The 15876-nt window shown below is 48.6% G+C and overlaps 1 protein-coding gene across 5 annotated transcripts in view; it reads right to left on the bottom strand.

The window, feature by feature from the left end:
- Positions 1-15876, bottom strand: part of TDRD6 (tudor domain containing 6) — a 1508150-nt gene that overhangs the window by 867580 nt on the left and 624694 nt on the right. The gene's annotated exons all lie outside the window — the stretch shown is intronic.

Below are 15876 nucleotides of genomic sequence, written 5' to 3'. Positions count from 1 at the left end.
ATCGCAAATGCTTAACACATACTGGAAGCCCTGCTTTTATGCAGAAAACCCCCATTCACTCAGCCTAGCTGTCACTCAAACATGCTAAGTGGTGAGCCGGCCGGCTCACCACTTGGGCCAATCAGGACGGAGTGCGACTTGAGTTGCCTAGGCAACTCAGTCCAGGGTGCCTAAATCCCCCTCCACCCCTCCTAAGTACCCCAGACAGAGTGGCACCACTTTGGAGGGCTTCTGTGGAGAAGCCCGCCAAAAAGTGGACCAAAGGGCTTGACTTGGGTTGGAGTCACAGAAGAGAACACAAACGCCATTTTAGAACAGAGTTTTGGCAAAAAATACCAACCGGAGAATTAATAATTAAATAAACCGGCGGTATGTTCGAGGCTATCGTAATTAAATAAATAAAGATAGTAGCCTCGAACAATGGGAAAATCCCATAGAGAAATATTCGTGGTTGAATATAAAAAGTAGTATCCACTGTCACCAGCCAAAACTCGATCAGGGGGGACGGAGACGTGCCCCCTCGACTAACAGACCCCTGGCAATTGAATTGCCCCAGCCAGTATGGCCACAATATGATGGTTTGCACTGGTTCTGTTCAGAATTTAAGACTAGTAAAGTCAATGGTGACTTTACATGCCCTGGGAGACAGTAGTCAGTCCCAGGGTATGGAGTCTATACTGGGGGGTCATTATGACTCCCCTGTGTTACTGCACTGAGGGTGCTGTGTAACACACATCACAAAAACACATGAAGCCCTATGAGGTAAAGGACCCCATAGCCCATTAAACACATCTAGATTCAAAGAAACACACTCAAATCATGCCCAAGAGTGAGGGTAAAAGTCTCCTCTTGGCAGGAGAAAAAAAATAAACCCCTAAAATCCAGCAAAGCTGCTGGGGGACTCACTAGGTTAGGAAATTCAGTCTAAACAAAGAATTCTCCCTAACAGTATGCTTTATGGAGGTACAGATATATGGGTAAACGTATTTCTTGTGTACCTATGCATTGTGTATTGTTGTGAATGTATTTTGCATTGCATTCTCACCGCCGTCTTCAGGTTTACTGCTATACAATCTATTCTAAGCATGTGAGTCCATGAAAGATCCAATGCTGGAGAAGGGAATAGTTTCTTACCTGTAACTCCATTTCTCCAGCGTTGGTATCTTTCATGGATTCACATGCGCCCGCCAGCCTCCCCGGAATGCAATGTATATGCTTGATAGGTTTAACCCTTCCTACTTTGGAGGGGCCGAAATCTGAAGGGAGCCGCGGGGGTGGGGCTCTTATACCGCGACGTCCTACCAAGCATGCGTAGGCGGGCCCCAAAAGGACGTAGATGGGACACAAAAGTGTCAGAAGTTTTCCTATAGGAAAAGGCTATATATGTGTACCGAGGGGTCCCAGTCTGACGACGGGGAATATTCTAAGCATGTGAATCCATGAAAGATCCAATGCTGGAGAAATCTGGAAAACTTGAACTTTGGCTTTCTGAACGCTCATCGTCTGCCAACTTGGGAATAAGGTTCCCTCAATGCCACCATTGATTATATCTACACATCCAGACAACTTCTGGGCAAGGTGAAAGACTTTGAAGTCCGCAAAACAATAGCCAGCGACCACAACCAGCTCACAATGTCACTGGTCAACCACTTCATACAGCCCACTACGTATGTCATGGGGGTGGAATCGAATCTTCGTGGAAACCGATTAAATTTGACAGGGCTAGCAGTTACCATTCTGCGGGCCAAATATGTTTGTGAGGGGAGCGTCGAGGGAAAAGAAATCCTGGACTACGTTCCTTTACTAGTCCAACACCGGGTGAAATCAAAACAGTCGATTCCTACGTTTATCCAACCCAGACATTCCTTCGATGCTACACTTGTAGCTAAAAGACGTGAACTCCGTAGGCTGAAAAGGCAGCTGGGAAACCTTCCGCAAAACAAAGTTCAACTAAAGTCGGCAATATCAACCTACAAAAACTGGGTAAAACATAATCGACACCAACTTTACCAGCAGGATGCGGAATCCATGCTAAAGGCTATTTGTGGAAACAAAGCGAGAGAGTTTTGGTCACTGTTAAAATCTTCGGTGCCCTCACTCAACAACTCAACCATTAACGCCATGGCTGAGCAAAAATGGAATTCTCACTTCACCTCAGTTTTTCAAGCTCCTGATACAACTGCCCTTCCCGGATCCAGTTCGTTGGAGTCAAACTGGCTAAAAATGGACGACCAAGCCGAAATTGGAGACCTTATAAAAAAACTGAAGACCTCTAGAGCAGCGGGCCCTGATGGTAACTCTAACATTGACTTGAAAGCAAATCCAGCAGAATGGGCATCGATAATGGCGTCTATCTTCACGAAATGCGCGGATCAGAAATCCCTGCCACCTTCATGGACAAACTCTTATCATCCCGATCTACAAGAAGGGAGACATCACAGACCCACTAAATTACCGCCATATTGCTCTCGGACTGTATTGGCAAAGTCTATGGGAGTCTGCTTCGGAAACGTTTTCAATCTTGGGCCCCGTGCAACGACAGGTTTCAAACAGGCTTAAAAAAAAAAGATGGGCACGGCGGCAAATATCCTAACCAGCAGCACCCTAAAAAGTAAGGTTTGGGAAGGTAAACCTCGAATTTTCATTGACCTCTCCCAGGCCTTCGACCTACTAGTGGATAGGCAACGTCTGTGGCAAAAACTAGAAGGGTGGAGCCGACCTCAGGAGATCCTGCAGCCAATTAAAGCACTACATTCGGACACCACCCTCAGGGTCCGTCTGTCACAAAGGGGCAATCTATCAGGGGAAATTCAGACTGGGCGGTGGGTAAAACAAAGCTGTCCCATGGCTCCAGCGCTGTTCCTGGCCTACATCGGCAACTACGGGCCTCCGAAGACCTGGCGCGCACTTTTCCACCATCAGTCGCAAATGTTAAAATAAGCCATCTATTGTATGCCGACGACCTAATCTTAATGGATCAGACTCAGATCGGCCTCCAGAGGCAGCTTTCAAATCTTCTCACCTACACCAAGGAAAACAACCTAAAAATAAACAAAAAGAAAACCAAAATCTTGATATTGGCAGCTGGTCAGAAAAAAATGAACGACAAATTCATATGGTGTCTTGAGGAAAAAGAGATCGAGAGGGTCACCGAATATAAATACCTGGGCGTTTCGATTGACAGCTCGAAACACGAGATCTCCACGCAGGCAACCCTTCAAAAAAAAATTAAGAAATTGGCCTCTCAAGGGAAAGCAATCGACATAAAACTTGGAAAATTCTCATGCATGCCAGTGTTAGAATTCTACAGGAACAAAGTTGTGCCTTCCATCACCTACGGCGCTGAAGCCATGCCATCGATCCCATCCAAAACTTGGCAGAAACTAGAAAGCCTGTTTTGGAAGTCGGTCCTTTGCCTTCCAAAATCCACTTCCATCGCTGCAATTTGTCGCGAGCTGAGCCTTCTGTCATTAAAGGCAACGGTAAACATCAACTCCCTCAGGTTATAAAGGAAATGTATAATGGACGACAGCGATCATATTTACGGACTGCTCAATAAAGAACTCCACTCTGGCAAGGTGAAGATGTTGACATCCTGGAAAGATTTTAACAGGGTCCAACTTGAGTCGGTTGTGTGTTCGGAAATTGAACTGAGCGCAAATCCTACAAGAGTCTACCAGAAATTGAAAGATCTAGAGTGGATTCAAACTCAAGAGTCAGCATCTAAGAATAAACTTCTCCTTCACCTCACGCCCTCGTTCTCCAAACTCAATGAGCCGATGAAATACCTTCAAAAATTTCCCAGCAGGGGGGCCTGAAACTCTCTCCTAAGGATCAGGCTGAACTTGCTAGAGACCAACGAAATCCGGAACATCAGAGGATTATCGGACTCAAGTATTTGTCGCTTGTGTGCATCTGAGACTGAATCAGACATCTACTTCTGGCATGCCCGAAAAACGCCACTTTGAGAGCGGCTTACTTTAAACATCTAATCGGGGACGATCGAGGGTGGGACGAAGAAACATGGTGGCCAAGACTGATCGGCGGAGATCGTACATCGTGGCTCCTAGCAACTACAAAAATCTTAGAACACACCATGAAAATGTTAACATCTTGAGGATCCCACCCTGAGTAGTCGCTGTGATTTTGTTTTTCTTTTCTGCAACTTTTTCTTTGTAAAGTTCTCTTTTGAACACACACAAATAAAACAAAAAAAATGGCATTTTTACTATTCTTGGGAATAGTAGTTCATCCAAGAAAATGTATTTAAACATTAAGAGAAGTCCAAAGGACTTCTCAGTGGCACTGCACAAAAGGTGCTGTGTCTCACAAAGCAGAAAGCATATGCCTATGGAGTTTACCAGATTCCATTAAACAGTTAACACACAATCCTAGTCAGAAAAACATGAGGGAGTAGGGGAAAAAGTGCCACGTACTCGGGAGTAAAAATGAAAACGCCCTGAGTCAAGCAAATGAGCTGGGGGTCTAAGGTTAAAAGGAACTGCCACAGAAATGAAAATTCTCACCAATAGAAATAACCAGTAGTTGTCAAATCACATCCGCACGCTGTAGCAGACTTTCTGGCACCAGTGATGTGGACTGGGACTAGATGCAGATCCTTACCATTGGTGGGCTTGGACTTGTGTGAGACACATGGATGCATGCAAAAGCAGCAGCATGTACTCATAAGGACTTTCCTAACAAGAGAACGAAGGAAGAAATCCAAACTACCATATGGCCAAAGAGCAAGCAAAAATCTGACGGCACGTCCATTATAGGGCACTAGCCACGTTTAGTAGCCACGCAGAAAACGCGAACAACAAAAATAATGCTATAAACAATAAAAATGCAACTGCAGCCATCAGCTCGTCGTCAGGCACATATAAAAGTAACCAAAAATGTTGAGGACATGTGTCCCTGGGATCGTCATCTGCACTGGTTTGCAGCAACTCGCCCTCTTCCTTATGTGAGCGTTGAGCAGGAAACAAGCAGGGCGTCTATCCAGGCACTCAGGAGAACTGGATAGTTGGCATGGAGAGTTGGATGGTGGTGGGGATCTGGGATGCCCTGAGCTGCTTGGTACACTCCGTGCTGGCGACTGATCGCCGTCTGGGTGACCTTGGCACTGGTGATTTTGATCTTTGTATTAGCGATCATGAGTGACCCTCCCTCTGTGCAACAGGTGATGTCAATAAGTGAGACCAGCATTCTTATATTTAGTTGCGACACCAATGTTTCCAGCGATGTTAGCACCTGCATGGATAGCAGCATTTGGGTTTGTATGTCTGGGCCAGGAATAATCATCGGAGAGTGGGTTGGGGTGAGACTGGAAGGGTGAGGCAGTAGGAGGGTTATCATTTGTTGCACTTGCAGTATGTGTGGCAGTAATGACTGCTGTGCTGATGTTTGTAGAAACTTAATGTTTTTCCCCTTCATAGGGGAATGGATTCCTTTGGAGACTGAGAATCTTGAAGAGCACGCTTGTTGTGGTATAAAACTGAAGTAAATTTGGTGTTGCAATATCTGATCAGGCATTATTTGGGGGTATGTCATTGGTGGCATAACTGGGGACTCCGGTCTTTGTGGGGAATGCATCTCCTCTTCTCCTTCTTGCTGTTCCTCCAAGACGGGATGTGCGTTATCTGCTCTAGGCAGAGGCAGCGAATTTCCCCAATGATGACTGGGCATGTGTATGGGACTTGGTTGACGAACAGTTTTAGAACGTCTTTGTGCATAACGCCCTCTTTGGTATCTTTAACACCATCAACAAAAAACTTTTGGTTGTTGATGAATGGCCTGATGACATGACTATCTTCGTTGGCGCTGGTGTGGTAGGCAACAACACTTTTGGCCTGGACTTATCTATGGAGTGTGCATCGTCGGTTGCTGCCAACAGGGTTTTGACCTCTCTTTGGTTGCCGGTGCCCAGCCACCAGTCGATGGGTTCCCTTTATAACGTTGCTTCAAAAATTTGGCTGTTGGAGCTCATTGGTTGGCTGCCTGTCAACGAGCCGTGGCAACTCGCCAAAAGGATTTTCACAATGGAGGTACGTAGGTTTTCCTCCATGGTACGTCAAGTCGAGGAGGGATTTTTGTTCCTTGTGGTTTAGCAGTTTGTGGAATCTTTCTTCAGACCGTGACATTTTCTGAGAAGAGGAGGCACTCTGCCACACTCTTCCAAGACTCTGCTTTCAGAGGCTGGATATCTGCACTCATTCAGCCTGCCCCCTAATCGCAAATGCCTGCAAATGTTCGCTGTTGTGGTATGGGTAAAGGAAATAAATACAATATGCGTGCTTATTTTATTATTTTATTTTTTATTTTGGTCTGAGCATAAACCATTATAAAAATAGATCACATCTTTCATCTCTAACATTCATTTGTACAATTAAAATCCACTTTCAAAGCATCAAAGTTCCTGCGTAATGCGAGATGATCAAGTATCAAGATCTCGGTTTCTTGTCCCTTATTCCAGTGTTAGAATTTCCTTCATCATCTTTGTTATTGCCAATGACAGGCTTACTTTGTTGCCTACCACGATCAACCCCAACCATTCCTTGGCTGGTAGTGTAGGACATTCTTTCAAGTGAGCAACCAAGTGGTTAGTCCTTTCCGTTATTAGGGACGTACATTCTACTATTAGATGGAATAGAGTTTTATTTTGAATCTTGATGTTGCAATGTCTACAATGGCTTTAATCCTTTCCTAGCTGTTTGCGGAACATCAATACCTCTCTCGTAGGTAGTATATTTAATCTTAGACTCAAAAACAGATTACGATTATATGACGAGGTGAATTTGGAAAGGTAAGGGAGGTATCTCACCTATGGCCCTTCTCTCATACGTTAGGTCGAAGGCAAGTCTGTACTTAAGTCTTGCCTCTGGTGTGTCGATCCAATCTTGAAATCTTAATTTCATTTTGATTTTGTCCAGGTTAGCAATTAACATTTCGACCGAATCACCCAGGTGAAGTAGCCTGACTTTGCATCTTTTTTTCCCACACTTCCAGTGCCCTTTCAATGTTTTCGCCTTTTGGTTTCCGCAGAATCACAAATGGGACTACACAAACTGAGGTTTCACATTTCCTATATAATTGGAGTGATTTCCATAGTACTACCGAGCACAGTGATTGTAGTCCAAGTTCAAATCTCACTGTACTCATTGGGAGGCACATTGAAAGTCTTAATACTCCATTCCAGAATAAGGCTTCGAGTCTGTTGCATGTTGACCATGATAGATTTAGCACCAACTCAGTTTCATAAGTTAATACTGGTTGCACTGTCTGCGTGTAGAATGTGATCAGAGGTATTAAGGTGAACTCTCCATATCTCCTATGTAAGATTTTTGCTTGGGCTCTTCGGGTAATACATTTTTCTCTTAATAGTCTAACCATGGTTTCTCGTTTATGCTTCCATTCAAGAGTACGCCAAGCTATCTCATTGTGCTCGTCAGTTTTGGTCTTTCCTAGGTGCCAAATGGGTTCTCTTTTCCCACATTTTTGTGAAGCACTGTGTTAGGGAGAATTCTCTTATAAAGGCAATTTCCCAAACCTAGTGAGTCCCCCAGCATCTTTGCTGGATTTTTGGGGTTTGTTTTTTTCTCCTGCTAAGAGTGAGACTCTTTTCTTCCCACTCTTAGGCATGATTTGAGGCATGTCTGACTTTGTATGTGTTCATGGGAAATGGGGTAGCCTTTTTACTCCATAGGGCATCATCTGTTTTGTATGCGTGTTACACAGCACTCTCAGTGCAGTAACACAGGGGTGTCATAGTGACCCCCAAACATAGACTCCATACCCTGGGACTGACTACAGTCTGCCAGGGCATGTAAAGTCGCCATTGGCTTTACTAGTCTAAAACTGAACAGAACCAGCACAAACCACCCTATTGTGGAAGTACTGGTAGGGGTAATTCTATTGCCCCTGGATCTGTTTCCAAGAGGGTACTGTCCAGTCCCCCTTGTCGAGTTTTGCAGTGGTTACCACGCAAAATATTCCACCAGAATATTCTCATGGTATTTTCCCATTGATTTTAAACGCACCACTTTTTGGTGCAATGTTAGAGATACCGCCGGTTTATTTTTTTTTTTTTAAATTTTATATTTATTGGTTTTACAAATAACAGAAAAATGCAAACATTGCTCAAACACAGTTGTACATCCCTCAGGAGGGCAAGTCGGGCACGAGATGCAAATCAGAGCAAGATGTCAATAGTCTCATTGACGTCCGACAGTCCCAGTTACCTGAGTATGTTTCGTTGGCTGTTTGCCATACTTTCCCCCCACCCTCCCCCCGCCCCCACTTGGTTTATTGTACATCACAAATACAATCATCAAACATTATTATCGGTATCGTGCAGTTGGCACAGGGCTAAGCATTGCAAGATGTTAGCGGTCGGGCTTAGGTGGCTCGTTTTTTGTATTTTGTATTGTCCTTTGGACGTGGCATCATTCGGTCGGGTTCTGAGGCTCCTCTGATTGGGAGGCAATAGGGGGTGAGATATGCGTGTTCTTGAAGTCCATCCATAGGGTTTCACATTTCGCAGATTTATTGTGCAAGGAGGCGGTGATCGTTTCCATCACATAGATATTTGTAGCAATTTTGATCCACTCGGCCTTCCCTGGGATCAGGTGGGACTTCCATTTGGTCGCTATGAGAGCTCTTGCCGCCAACAACAGCTGGGGGGCCAGGCCTTTCACCCGGAGCCACTCTTCCTCATCTCTTTCAAGGTCAAACAAAACCAGGTGTGGGTCGGGTTCCCTGTGTATATCATCTATTTCCTTAATCCATCCCAAAACCTCAGTCCAGAACACCTTGATGTGCGGGCAGCTCCACCACATGTGCCAGTAGTTGGCATTTTCCCCACACCTCCTCCAGCATTTCGGGCTCATGGATTGGGACATTTTAGAGAGGCGTAGTGGGTCATAATGCCATCTATGTAGGAGCTTTATTGCATGGAGTTTGTACTGGCTGGAGATGGAGGATTTGGGTGCGGCTTTGCACATCAGGTCCCAGTGGTCGGGGAGTATCTCTTCACCTAAGTCTTTTTCCCATCTAGCTTTGAGGGGTTCCGTGTTGCCACCTTCTGCTGCTAGGAGTGTTTGGTACATTACGGATATGAGGCCTTTCATCTCTGATCTGGAGTCCAGAAGTTTCTCAAAGGCGGTGAGGTCTCTTCTCAATTTCACTCTCCATTCAGGTTTTGTCAACACCCCTTTTAGCTGGATAAAGTGAAATGTTGATAAGGTACCTATCCCCAGCGCCGTTGTCAGGTCCGGTAGTGTAATGAACGAGTCTTTTCTCTGAAGTTGTCCTACCCTTTCAAGGCCCGCTTCATACCATGACTGGAATCGTTCCAGGTTCGGAATATGGTCATTTATGCCAGGAGACCATAGGTGACTGAGCGGGGATGGCCAGGTGGTGACTTCTCGCATCTCTTTCCCAGTGCGCCATATGCTCCATATAGTAATCAATATTGGGTGTTGTCTGATTTTCCTCTGCACCCGTTGGTATGGGGACCAAAGCCATTCTGCCACTGTGGCAGGGGACATATAGTGGTTATCCATCTGGACCCATTGCAGGTGTTTGTGGTCCCTAAGGTGTGGGATTAGGACGCGCAACTGGGCAGCTTTATAGTAATTCCTTAAGTCAGGAAGACCCACCCCTCCTTTTTCTGTGGGGAGAATGAGCGTGTTGTATGAGATCCTCGGTCTCTTCCCCTGCCAGATGAACCGCAGCATGGTCTTCCGGACCTCGACAAAGAATTGTTTGTGTATCACGATCGGCAGCATCTGGAAGGGGTATAGAAAGCGAGGGAGGCACACCATCTTAACGGCATTAATACGCCCCAGCCATGAGATCGTCAGTTTACTCCATTTCTCGAGGTCTCTTTGAAAGCTTCGGAGAAGCGGGGGGAAGTTGGCCTCGTAGAGGTCATCTAGGGTTCTAGTAATCTTTATACCTAGGTATTGTAATGTCACGTGTTCTATTTTGAGCCCAAGGGAGAGGAACTTTGCTTCATTTTCAACCGGGGTGCCTTGGAGGGGGAAGAGGATGGACTTAGACATATTTACTTTGAATCCGGAGAACCTACCATATTCTTCTATTAGGGCTAAGGCATGAGGGACTGAGGTCATAGGTCTGGTTAGATGAAGGAGGATGTCATCAGCGTATAACGCTGCTTTGTATTCAGTCTCTCCCAACCGTATTCCCTCTATTCGGGGGTCGTCTCTGAGCTTTTGTGCCAGAGGTTCCAGGGAAAGTGCGAACAGGATCGCTGAAAGCGGGCATCCCTGTCTGGTTCCCCTTTGCAATTCGAACCACCTGGAGTATTCTCCATTAACGAAGACTGACGCTTTGGGAGAGGCATATAGTGCTCGTATCCCATCACAGAGTTTGGGGCCTATTCCTACTTTCTGGAGGACTGCACTCAGGAAGTCCCATTCCACTCTGTCGAAAGCCTTCTCGGCGTCAATCGAAAGGAGGGCCGGGTCGTCTGGAAGACTGTGTCCGGCGTGGACAAGGTGCAGAGTCTTACGCATGGTGTCAGCGCCCTGCCTGCCAAGAATGAATCCGACCTGGTCGGAATGGACTAGTTTGGGCATTAAGGTTTCTAGTCTGGCGGCCAATACCCTGGCATAGATCTTCGCGTCCAGATTGAGGAGGGAAATGGGGCGATACGATCCACACAATTTGGGGTCTCTACCTTCTTTAGGGATGACAGATATGAGGGCTTTCTTAAAGGAATCTGGGGCGGTCCCAGAGCTCACTATCTCGTTAAAGAGCTCCGTGAGGAACGGTGACAATTGGTCGGCGAAGGTCTTATAGAAACCGGCCGTGTAGCCATCTTCGCCCGGCGACTTTCCTAGTTTAAGTCGTTTGATTGCATCTCTCGTTTCGCTTTCAGTTATGGGACTATCAAGGAGTTCGGCTTCCGTTTGCGTTACTGTAGGGATGGTAATTGGGGACAGATAGGACGCTATGTCAGAATGAGCCGATAGCAGCTCGGAGGTATAAAGATTTTCGTAGAAGGTGGCAAAACGCTCGGGTATTGAGCAGGGTAGGTGAGTCGTGGGGCTAGTGGACTCTGATATCTCCTTAACCTTGCGTTCCTCTCTCCGTTCTCTGAGCCTGGTAGCTAAGAGTGCATCGGCCTTGTCACCTTTTTCATAGTATGTCTGTTTCAGAAATTGCAATTTCCTCACCACCTGGCCATGTTCCACCAGTCGTAGTTCTTCCCTTTTGCGGTGGGCCATGTCCAGTTTGGCAGAGTCTATTTCTGTTTCATCTCTCAATTCGCTCTCCAGCTGGTGTATTTCACTGCGTAGCTTGTTTTCGACAATCCTCCGCTCTCTCTTTTTAGAGGAGCCCTCGCGTATTAGCACGCCTCTCCACGTAGCCTTCCCAGCTTCCCAGATCACTTGTTTGGAGACCTCTCCATTGTCATTTGTCCTGAAATATTCTTCAATTTCGGTCTCCATTTCTCCTCTGAACACCACATCAGTCCAAAGGGACTCGTTGCAGCGCCAAGATCCTCCGGCGACAGGCAGGTCAGCCCAATCTACGTCAGCCAGTACCATATCGTGGTCTGTCCACGTAATCGGGACTATATTGGAGTGGCTTGTGGACTTCGCAAGATCAGACGAGAGGAATATATAGTCTATGCGCGTGAATGTGCCATGAGGGTTCGAGTAGAAAGTGAAGCCCTTTTCGTCATGGTGCTGCGTTCTCCATACATCACGTAGGTCGTACAGCTCCATCAGGGCTGCGAATTCGGTGCGGGCCCCTCTGTGCTGGTTCCGCGTATCGGGGTTACCTGGTCTCCAGTCTACAGATGGGTCCATCCACTGGTTGAAGTCACCTCCTAACACGAGATGGCCTGCAGTTTCCAGCACTATTTTGGGAATCGTTTTCCTGAGGAATGCGGTCTGTCCGGTATTGGGTGAATACACTGTGGCAATCGTGACCTGAATCCTTGCAATTTTCCCCACAATCAAGAGGGCTCGTCCGCTCACGTCAGACCAGGACTTCTCTAACTCAAACCCAACTCCTTTTTTAATGAGGATTCCAACTCCTCCTTTTCTAAGCGGGCCAGAGCCCCAAAATTCCGTGCCTCCCCTTGTCCCCAGAACTGTCCGCTCCTCACCCCTCGCAAATTTCGTCTCCTGAATGAGGAGAATGTCTATGCCAGACCTTCGGAATTCTCTATTTACCAGCGACCTCTTGGTAGGAGAGTTCAGACCCTTCACATTGATTGACCCAATTCTGAGAAGACCCTTGCCCTTGACCTTCTCATGTGATGCCATTGATGGTTTGTAGACTGGAATCCTTCGCCACCAGAGTCCGGAAAGACCTGCTGGTGCCCTGTGTCATCACGCATGCGACAACCTGAAGCGAGTGCAGTGATATTTGTACATTTCCCAAGTGTTCGTTACCTCTCTCCCCTTCTCTCGTGTCCCACCATGGTTGGTGGCGTTCGTTTGAGCGTAGGAACAGGGTATGCTGCGTCGGCAGCTGTTGACGGCGTCCGGAACGGACTAGGTGGAAACGTATGGTCCGTTGGCGGACCATCAGTGGGGATCGTCATCCCACGGTCCCATTCAGGTTTCTCATCGCTACTTAAGGGTGAGCCCCCATCTCCTTCCCCCCCCCCCAAACATTTTACAGTTTCAACAACAGTGACAAAAAGCAAGAGAGAAATTTCAACGTTACGTGTGGTGCACTGGTCTCTCCGCGGAAGTTCGCATCACTTTTCGGTCCAGAGGGATGCCCCGCCAGCGGCGGCATCCATTCGGCGGGGTCCGCCATGTGACGATCTCCGCGGGAGACAGCGTTGCTTACTGTGGCTATGGCTGTGGTCGGTTCAAATTTCGCCTGGGTCCCTTGGCTCAGGCCTGCTCTGGTGTGTTGTTGGGACGCCTATATTTTCTTGATCCCTTTACCCTCTTGCGCCTAGGGCCCTGGAGTTCCCACTGCGTTCTCGGGCGTTCGCCGTCGTCATCCTCTTTGCTTCCCTTATTCACTTCAAGGAGATCGGCGATACAATCTTTGATTTCTTCTTCGGAGCGTAGGGTCAATCTCCTGCTGCCATGTTCGAAGGTAAGCGAGAAAGGATATCCCCATCTGTACCTTATGTTTTGGTCTTTCAGCCATTTCGTCAGGGGGCTGCAGAGGCGTCGCAGGGCTAACGTCAGCGAAGACAAGTCTTGGAAGATGGTGATTTGCGCGCCTCCCATCGTGAGCGGGCCACCAGACCTGGCTTTTTCAAGAATTCTGGCTTTGTCTTGGTATCGGTGGAATTTGGCCAGTACAGAGCGTGGGCCACCGGGCGGTCCTCCAGCTCTGTGTATGCGCTCCGTCTTAGGTTCATCGATGTCTTCATCAGCTGTTAGTATTTTGATAATGTCGTGAATGGTGTCTCCGAGGTCTTTCTCAGTTTCACCATCCCGTTCCGGAATGCCGAAGAAGCGAAGGTTATTTCTCCTTTCCCTGTTTTCTAGATCATCCATCTTAAGCCTTGCCTCGACCTCCCTTCTTTCGATGTTGCGGATTCGTACATCCATCTGAGTTTCAAGGGTGCCAATTGAGGTCTGATTATTCTCCACGCTTTCCAATCGTTCCTCGAAGCTGTCCATTCTCTGGGTGATTTTGTCGATTTTGCCGCCAAGGTTGGCACCCATGTTTTTTATTTCGGACAATAGGGTGGCAATGTCTCCTTTGGTGGCCGCAGCACCTGCCTCCGTTGAGTCCGTGGCCATGGTATCTATGGTCCAAGAGGGTGCGGGGGATGATCCGTAGGCAAATTTGGCCAGTTTGTGGCGCGGGTCCATGCGCCGACTTCCGGTTTAGAGGAGGCACACGCCCCTGGATAGGGGGCCCTACCCTCTGGGAGGATGCACAGGTGGAAGGCTCAGTGGTGTTGTTTGTTCTCGGCACTTCGTGTGATGTGGGGGGTCACGGGGTAGGGTATTACTGCTATGCTCACCCAGAATTGGGGTCGCTTGTGCGTTCCAGGCGGTCTCTGTTGAGGCCTTCCCTGCCGGATTACTGGGAGTCCGCTGCACGTAGAGCGCGATGTTTAGGCGGTGTTTGGTGTCCTCAACGCAGGATTCACATGGTCCAGAAGCGTATCTAGGCGGGGGTTGCTCCGTATGTAGTGCTGGGCTAGCGGTTTACCCCTGTCTCTTCAGTGTGGCATTTGGCGCAGGGGGCGTATGGCTGGGCAGTCAGCAGTTATGGGCAATGATCATGTAAAGATCAGTCCTTTACACAGACTGTTATGGGTTGTGTCCTTCCTGGGTGTGGTGTCTCGCGGGCTTCCAGCCTCCGGGGGGGTCATCCGCACCTCAGCAGCAAAGAAGGAGGGTCTGGGGCCGTGTGCCGTGGTTCGGGGTTCACTGCCGGGATCTGGCGTAGCCCGGTGCGTAGAAACACCTCACTACCCCCGGTGGCGCCGGGGGCAGCAGCACCAGAACGGGGGGTCCGGGTCCAGCAGGCAGCAGCTGCAGCGGTCGGCGCCCTGCCTTCTCAAAAGCGTGCCCAGGAGCGTGTCCAGTCCCGGGGCACAACTCCCCGCACGCACCTCCAGCAGTGAGGAAGGTGCGCGTGTCATGCGGTGCCGCCGGGGCGCGGGCGCCGGCGCCGCGGAGTTTCACGGTGGGGGTCCTCACTTACCCCGTGCTCATGTGCCGGTCCTGGGGGGTGTCACCTTACTGCGATCCCGCGGCTGGCCTTTTCCATAGGCCTGGGGTGCGAACCGTCGCCGGGAGAGAGGCCTGTCTCAGAGGCCGTCGCGTTCGAGACTCCTGTTGCGCAGCTGGCGGGCGCTCCTGGAAACACCCCGTTCTCGCTGAAAACGGGCCCGATTTTCGTCGGGTTTCGTCTCCGCGGCGGGGGGGTCTCCTTAGACCACGGGATTTCTCACTTTCGGAGTGGGGGGGGTCCGTTAGCGGGGGCTCATACCGCTATTTTGGGACCATGGGGGCGGTGCTCACACGGAGAGGACGTTCATCCGTGCGCCCCCTGGTGGCCAGTCTTACCGCCGGTTTATTTAATATTAAATCCCCGGTTGGCTCTTTTTGCCAGAACTGTTTTCTAAAATGGCGTTTGTGTCCGTCTCTGTAACTCTAACCAAGGTCGAGTCCTTTCTTCTACTTTTTGGCGGGCTTCTCCACAGAAGCCCTCCAAATGGTGCCACTCTGTCTGGGTTCCACAGGAGGGGTGGAGGGGAGAATTGGCACCCTGGACTGCGTTGCCTTAGCAACCCAAGTCACACTCTACTCCGATTGGCCCAGTGGTGAGCCGCCCGGCTCACCACTTAGCATGTGTGTGTGACAGCTAGGCTGATGAATGGGGGATTTTCTGCATAAAAGCAGTGCCTTTGGGACTGGAACTTCAGAAGTCGCCACATGACCTAAGAATCCGAAGAGGGAAGAAGCTGAGCCACCTGCAACGACGACACCAAAGGGTGAAGCCCTGCTACAACAAACTCACCACTTTACCAACGACAAGAGAAGATCTTCTGCTGGACGAGTCTTCTTCCTTTGAGCTGGTACGATCAACCAGTTCGCCCTTTCGCCTTCCAAAGACGTCTCTTGGTCAAATCACCAGTGCCAAGCACCCCAGCGGCCGGATAGCCAAGCTTCACCACTTTGACCGCAAATAAAAGAAACGCACCTTTTAACCGACAAACTCCATGGCTGGTTTCATCCCTGTGCAGTGCATCGACTCAAAGTTTCCTCCTCGACGAGATCCTCTTCCCCTGGTCAGAACCACCAACTGCAACCACTGCCAGGAACAACTGCCACCGCTGGAGCTTCCTCTCTCTTTAAGGTACTGTGGTTTGCCAGGCCTCCCTTTCTACAGATTGCTAAAGGTGAC

This window comes from Ambystoma mexicanum, chromosome 4p (genome assembly GCF_040938575.1).
Source record: "Ambystoma mexicanum isolate Mex_15411 chromosome 4p, UKY_AmexF1_1, whole genome shotgun sequence".
Lineage (NCBI taxonomy): Eukaryota > Metazoa > Chordata > Amphibia > Caudata > Ambystomatidae > Ambystoma > Ambystoma mexicanum.
The sequence above is the reverse complement of the archived record's forward strand: the minus strand, read 5'-3'. Positions and strand labels throughout refer to the sequence as shown.